A 7,550-nucleotide genomic window follows, 5' to 3' on the forward strand; every position below is an offset into this window, starting at 1 on the left:
ACAGAGGCCTTCACCAAGGCTCCCAAAGGACTGGAGCTCAGTGCTCAGCCTCTCCTGGCACCAGCAAACCTCCCCCTCCCTCACCCATCAAAAATCTTTCTACCTTCACAGCATTATTATAAGCAGAATTTCTCAAATCCACTCCCTTTTGTCCACATATGCAGTCTGGTGAGAAGACCTACTGGTTTAGACTACATTCTATCTATTTCAGCCCAGGAGAACCACAACCTGAGTCCCTATCTGTCCTTTATAATGCAGCCTCACTATACCAAAAGCCTTGTGCAAGCACAAGCCCAGGCCTGTGTGACTATGCCGGAACACAGGCATGTGTACACACACACACACACACACACACACACACACACACACACATATACATACGGAGTTCATTCCCCTGGAAATAAGAACTCAGATTTGCCAAATTTTCTGGAAGAAGAGGAGATGGGGGCCAAAATATTTCATTTTACTTCCTGATGAGTCCACAGCAAGACGTGGAAGAGGGTACTGTGAAGGGGGAAAATTATAACATCTCATTTGTTATGTAAAATATAGGAATAATCTCATCTACTCCCTGGGTACTAGTTTCCAACTGACTCTAAAACTTGACCTTTAGCTGTTTCCTGAGTTCCAGGTCTGCATGTCCAACCCCTTCCTGAGCGCCCCTTGTAATTATACCAAATGCCAAACTCATCACTTCCTCTCCACTTCACCAACCTGCACTTTCTCCTGTGTACATATATTTGTGAATGGTACCACCTTCCTCCAGCCAAAAATACAGGTATCATCCTTGAGTTGGCCGCCTCTCTCTATCCACACTTAATCTATCATAAATCCTAATGATTTTACAATCTTAAAACAACACAAATCTGTTTCCTCATCTTCTACCATTCCAAGTCAGTCCTCCATCATTTATTTCCTGGGTTGCTGCTACATCTTCTTAATTGCTCTTTCTACTCCCAGTATTGTTCTGGGCCTGCACCCCATGCATGTGTAAATAATTGCAGCATGCTGTCATAATTAATATCGCAATACCACTTTTTGTCTGATTTTAGTATAGCTGCTTTATTTTGATTACCTTTCCCCTGCTATATCCTTTTCCTCTACATTCTTTAGAATACACTAAGACTCTGTAGCAAATACCAACTGGATCAAAATATAATAATAGTAATTCAATATAATAAATGTTTTTTATTCTCCAACACAACAATCCTGAGCAGGTGCCAGTTCTGTGCAGAAGGACCCTAGATGTTTCCATCCCATTGCTTAACCATGCCCTAGGACCTTCTCAGCATCCGCATCCCATCAGGTCCAGGGGAAGGAAGCTGGTGGAAGGCATGGGAGGACAATGGCCAGGCCTGGAAATGGTACATATCATTTCTTCCCTCATTATCCATGGCCAAGAAAAAGGAGGCATGAATTTTTTGTGCATGGCCAGTACATCTGTCCTTTAAGTTAAAAGAGAGAGAAAGGGATTCTTCCAGTTTGTTTTTTAGGATAGGTTTCCTAGGAGCAGCCAACCTTCAGGTGTCTGAGTGGCAGAAGGATGTTAGTATAATTAAGAATATGAGCTTTTGAGACAGACAGACTTGGATTTAAATCTTGTTCTGGTGCTTACTCATTGGCTCAACTATGTTAGGTAATTTATTCCAAATCATCCAAATAATGATTTGGAATAAACCATACCAAAACATATGAATTTTTGGTGAAAATTAAGAGAAATTAAATATTTAAGACAATTAGCTTAATGTCTGTCTAACTAAATATCATTTATTATATTGAATTACTATTTGTTGGGTGAAATTATGCTAGAAAGAGAGATTAGAAAGAAAGACTTTGGAATTAGGTGGATTCCGCTTTGTGACATTTGGCAAGCTATTTAACATATTCTAGGTCTTTGGTTTTTTCATCTGTAAAATGATCGTAATTCTTTATACCTCATGGAATAATATGGGAATGGAGTCAAATATGCATATAAAGTGTTTTGCATCATGTTCGTCCCTTATACATGGTAACTAAGATTTAGAAAATAGACTTGGCATATCAGAAATAATAATTATTTACATGGAAAAACAATTTTCCCCTTTCAGGAAGAATAATTGACAATTTGAAGCTCTCCCCTCTCTCTTTAAACTTCTCTTAAGATTTTGAATTTTCAAACCACAAAACTCAAGTATGCAAAAAATCTAAGTGTTTTTTCCTCAGTTCTCTCCAAAACTCCTATGGCACCTAGAGCAGAAATAGAATTTTGCAATTTCAAGAGAGACTCAGTCACGTAAGGTTTTTCTCAGTCAATCCAAGAAAATTCTGTGAATTTATACTTACTCACTTCTCTCATTTTGTGTTAGCTTCTAAGAACCAGGAGACCCTCAGAGTAACTTAGCTAACAGATTGAGACACCTGATTCCAAGCTATCAGCTACCCTGCTCTCTTCTCCTAAGATTTACATATCCCCATTTGATTAGGCTGTCCGTCACCCTCCTGGGCTGTCCTTCATCTCCCTTGCTACCACTTATATCTGGTCATTGTTTGCATGGTTCGTGCTTCCAATACACTATGGCTGTCCAGACTACAATAGCCCCATGGCACAACTGCACTTTCTAACTACAGTACTCTGTAACTACAACTCAGCAAGACGGCCTTGGGCTCTCTCTCTCTGCCCTGTCACCTATGCAGCCATTTCTCCTTTTATGGCTGAGATATGGTGTCTCCCAAAGGCTCATATGTGAGACAATGCAAGAATGTTCAAAGTGAATTATATTGTGAGAATTTTAACCTGATCAATGGATTAATCCACTGATATGGATTAACAAGGTGGTAATTGAAGGCAGGAAGGATGTGACTGCAGGAGATAGATGGGTGGGGGCATGCCTTTGGGGTTTATATTTTGTCTCTGGTGAGCAAAACTCTCTCTGTTTCTTGGCCCACCATGTCCTTCTGCCATGATGTTCAGCCTCACCTCAGGCCCAGACCTATGGAGCTGGCCATCTAGGAAGAAAATTCTGAAACCATGAGCCAAAATGAACTTTTCCTCCACTATGTTGTTCTTGTCAGGTCTTTTGGTCACAGCAACACAAAGCTGACTAAAACATCTCCTCTACATTTTATATGTCATAAGCTCTTGGAAAAAATATTTATAAGTTTGCTGGTTCCCAAAGTTCAAAGAGAAAAGCCATGGTAATCTCCCCTTTACCTGGATATGTCCCAAATTACTTAGGAGATCTGCCATTCCTCTCTTATGAGTTATTCCAGGAGAAGGAGAGGGGCAGAGTCCCTCAGAGAGCCGTCAGCATCAAACTCATTTGCTTCATCTCAGCATCTTCTTTACTCACCCAGCTCAGAGACTTGTTTCAAGTTTAAAGATATTCAATCATAGTTCAAGTTCAAACCTTGAAAGTCGTACATTGTGTACGTTGATCTCATTTTATTGTGACAACTCTTTCTTGAGGACAAGGTTGGCTTAGGCCAGACTTCCAAGTGACTGTAAAGTCACCTCCTTCTCACTGAGAAAGTTGAGTGTCAAAGAATGATGCTGTCCAAAGTCACCAACTCCAAGACAGCGTATGTATCTGCACTCAGGCCTGATGTCTTTCTAACCCCTCATTCCCTTCTTAATGTCTTCTCTCCAAGTCATTCTATTTTCTATACAACTATTTTTTGAATAAGAACAGTTTTCTTATAATGGGCCAGATAGTAAATATTTTAGACTTTCCTGCCATAACCTCTGAACATAATCTCTGAACATAAGTCTCTGCCATAACCTCAGAACTTTGCCATCAGAGCAAAAAGTATTTGTAAACAATACATAAATGAAGCGGTATGACTGCGTTTCAATAGTTTATTTATGGACACTAAAATATGAATTTTGTATAATTTCCACCTGTCAACAGATACTATTCTTTTTAAGTTTTTTCAATCACTTACAAACTTAAAAAACTATTCTTAGCCTACAGGGCCTGAATCATCTGCACAAATAAGCAGCAGGCCAAATTTGGCCCATGGTCCCCAATCTGTCACTCCATGTTCTACATTTATTTACCTCCCATTACTTACGGAGGATTTGACAACCAGTCATTGTATATACTCGCTAGTGTCTGACATCTTTTAAAAATAACATTGGCCTTTAATTCTCCAAGTATTTCCAGCCACTATATTATTTCTCTGTTAATCTTCACACTAGAACTTGGAATTTTTCTACACATCAGTTGCACATCTTCACTTTCAATTATTTTTCAAATCGTTTAATGTCATTTCCATGCCGTCTACTAGCTATCTCACAAAGATCACCAATGATCTCAGCAGTTTTCAACCTAGTTGACAGTCCTCTCCTTGGAGTATCCTGTGTTTGCTTATGTGAACTTTAGTCTTTGTTTTATTTTGTTTGTTGACTTCATTGTTTGCTCCTTTTCTGTCTTTGCCATGGGCTTCTCTGCTTTTTCCACAATCCCTTCCCTACTTGCATTTTTCCCCTAGTACTCTCAATGCTTTAACTCTAATCTGTATTTGGATCATATCAAAATTGTAGACCTCTTCTGCCCAGACCATTCCTCTGATCTCCAGATGCATGTAACCAATTACCTACTTCTCTGTGTGCATATCCAAGAAGCAACCCAAAGTTGACAAAGCCAAACAGAACCACTTATTTATGTTTCTACCTGAATGCTCTTTTTCCTCCAGACTCCCCCATCTCAGCAAATGGCACCACCATCCACTCTGATCCTCAAATCATCCCTAACACCTTGAGTGTTCTTTTATGCTTACACAGCAGTCAGAACAAAAGCAACTTCGTGCAGCCAGGAATGGACCTGGGTTATCTCAAGCTAATATCAAAGCACATTCCTGGTGCTGATGTTGCCAGGGTACAGTTGTAAAGCTCCACATGCCACTCCAGTGGTTTTGCTTATTTATAGTACACTGGGAAACTATGTGGGGAAAATAGACCAGGGTTATGCAGGCGCAACTGTAGCAGTTACAACTCAAGATGGCTACAGTAAAGTCAAGCTGGGTCCCTACATTCTCTCTCCACAGAATTGGAAGTAATCGTATTACACATGAATTTGATCCTATCACTCGTCTGTTTTATACCCTCCTGTAGCTTCCCATTGAACTACCATGGTCTGCAAGACATTGCTACAGTAAGCTATTTCTGGCCTCTATTACACAGTCCATCTTCTCCACTAGGAATAGTCTTCCTGTGGTGTTTGCTTTGAGGCCTTCCATGAACACATCCATAGTAGTCTTCCACCAGTGACGTTTACTCACTAGCTCAGCTTGGCTCTTGTTATGAGTTATTATTTACATATTATAAATCTTAAATAGATATACAGATGGTCCTCCACTTACGATAGGTTACAATCATGAAAAACCCATTGTACATTGAAAATATTATAGGTCAAAACTGTATTTAACACACCTAGCCTGCTGAACACACAGCTTAGGCTCGCCTGCCCTAAACCTGCTCAGGACCCTGACAGTTGGGCATGAGCATCTAACAGAAAACTGAATAATAAGATGTTGAATGTCTCATGAAACTTACTGAATACCTGTATGCAAAAAAAAAAAAACCACCAGCATATTATACACATGTGGAGTATAACTTATTCTAATTAGGATCCTATTCTTGTGGTTTTACATAATGTGGATCATGTATATTTAAAAAGAACAAATTTTAAAAAATTTAAAGATTAAAAAACCACCAGCAACACAAGACACTGAAGAGACTCATTTATTTACCCTTCAGATCCCGTGGCTGACTAGAAGTTGCAGCTCACTACTGCTGCCCAGCTTTGAAAGCAAGTTTTGTCACTGAAAAAAGATCAAAATTCAAAATTCAAAACTCGATTTCTACTGAATGTGTATTGCTTTTGCACCATCATAAAGTCAATACAACTCAAGTCAAACCATCATAGGCAGGGAACCATCTATATGGAAACTGTTACACATAGTAGGTATGCTTATTGTTTCCTATTTACTGCTTGTTCTCAGACTGGAATATGACCCCCATTGGGTCAGGATCTACATCTGTGGTCTTCACCACTGTATGCACAACTTTTTGCACAATAACTGACCCATATTCAGTAGTCAATAAATGAACGTGTGCTCCATTTTATTTTTTTTATTGTTGGTCGTTCAAAACATTACATAGTTCTTAATATATCATATTTCACAGTTTGATTCAAGTGGGTTATGAACTCCCATTTTTACCCCGTATACAGATTGCTGTATCACATCAGTTACACTTCCATTGATTTACATATTGCCATTCTAGTGTCTGATGTATTCTGCTGTCTATCCTATTCTCTACTATCCCCCTTCCCCACCCCTCCCCTCCCCTTTTCTCTCTCTACCCCCTCTACTGTAAATCATTTCTTCCACTTGTATTATTCTTCTCTTACCCCTCCTTTCCTCTTATATGTAATTTTGTAAAACCCTGAGGATCACCTTCCATTTCCATGCGATTTCCCTTCTCACTCCCTTTCCCTCCCACCTCTCATCCCTGTTTAATGTTAATCTTCTTCTCAAGCTCTTTGTCCCTACCCTGTCCTTGGTTACACCCCTTATATCAAAGCAGTCATTTGGCATTTGTTTTTTAAGGATTGGCTAGCTTCACTTAGCATAATCTGCTCTAATGCCATCCATTTCCCTCCAAATTCTATGATTTTGTCATTTTTTAATGCAGAGTAATACTCCATTGTGTATAAATGCCACATTTTTTTTTATCCATTCATCTATTGAAGGGCATCTAGGTTGGTTCCACAATCTTGCTATCGTGAATTGTGCTGCTATGAACATCGATGTAGCTGTGTCCCTGTAGCATGCTCTTATTAGGTCTTTAGGGAATAGACCGAGAAGGGGAATAGCTGGGTCAAATGGTGGTTCCATTCCCAGCTTTCCAAGAAATCTCCATACTGCTTTCCAAATTGGCTGCACCAATTTGCAGTCCCACCAACAATGAACAAGTGTACCCTTTTCCCCGCATCCTCTCCAGCACTTGTTGTTGTTGGACTTCATAATGGCTGCCAATCTTACTGGAGTGAGATGGTATCTTAGGGTGGTTTTGATTTGCATTTCTCTGACTGCCAGTGTGCTCCATTTTAAACAAAAAATAAACAAAAACAAAAATGCTACGGACCGAATGTTTATGTCTCCCCCAAATCCACAATTTGAAGCTTCAGTCTTCAGTGTAATGGTATTTGGAGATGAAGCTTTTAGAAGGTAATTAGATCACAAGGATGAAGCTGTCCTGATGGGATTATTTACCTTATGAAAAGGCACAAGACACAGATGCTCTCTGGTCCCATGTGAGGATGCAATAAGAAAATAACCATCCAAAACTCAGAGGGCTTTACCAAGAACCAAATAGGTGGCCATCTTGGATTATCCAGCCATCAGAATATGAGAACTGTCTATTATTTAGCCCCCTAATCTGTGATGTTTTTGTTATCACAGCCCAAGCAGGATAAGACAGAAAGTGAATCTTAGAATGTTAACTTTGAAAGAGACGGATATCCTCCTTTTACAGATAAATAAACTGAACCCCAGAGAGTTGTCAG

This window comes from Spermophilus citellus, assembly GCF_964194105.1.
Source record: "Spermophilus citellus genome assembly, chromosome: 14".
Lineage (NCBI taxonomy): Eukaryota > Metazoa > Chordata > Mammalia > Rodentia > Sciuridae > Spermophilus > Spermophilus citellus.